This window comes from Calypte anna, chromosome 18 (genome assembly GCF_003957555.1).
Source record: "Calypte anna isolate BGI_N300 chromosome 18, bCalAnn1_v1.p, whole genome shotgun sequence".
NCBI lineage: Eukaryota > Metazoa > Chordata > Aves > Apodiformes > Trochilidae > Calypte > Calypte anna.
The window spans coordinates 2,428,937-2,429,570 of record NC_044263.1 but is presented as its reverse complement, the minus strand read 5'-3'; positions in this window follow the sequence as shown (position 1 = coordinate 2,429,570).

The following is a 634-nucleotide window of genomic DNA, read 5'->3' as shown; positions in this document are numbered from 1 at the left end:
GATCTGCTGGCAGCCACCCGCCCTGCCCTTGGGCTTGCAGGGAATAATATCAGGTGGCAAGCCCTGGGTGATATTCCCCGTGCTGAGAACTTGGGGAGGTGACCCCAAAGCCCATTCTGGGAGATTCCTACTTTGGCAGAGCCAAAAGAGCAGCAGGGTTAAGCACAGGGCTGCTGCAGAGCTGAGGGGCTCCTGGTCCTGAGAGCAAAAACCCTGCAGGACTCAGATGGTGAAGGGAGGGCAGGGAATCCTGCAGGGAGTTTCAAGTTGTCCTGAATGTGGGGGGAAACTGGTAGTCCTGGCCTGCCTTCTGGCTTTCTGCTTGTGGAAGGGTTGTGGATTGCTGCCAGCAGCACCAGCATCCCACAGGACAACAGGAAGGGACCAAACCTGGGTGGTGAAGTCAAACCATGCTGACCACTTCTGCTCTCCTTGGATGTTTTTGCTCAGGACACAGCAGAGGTTTTTTGGGGGGGACAAAGCAGGATTTTGCTCAGGACACAGCAGGGTTTTTTTTCAGGACAGAGCAGGGTTTTGCTCAGGACACAGCAGGTTTTCTACTCCCCCAAGCCCCACTGACTGACTCCCTGATGCTGAATTAGGAGATACAAACCAGGCTGGTTTAAACTCCAAC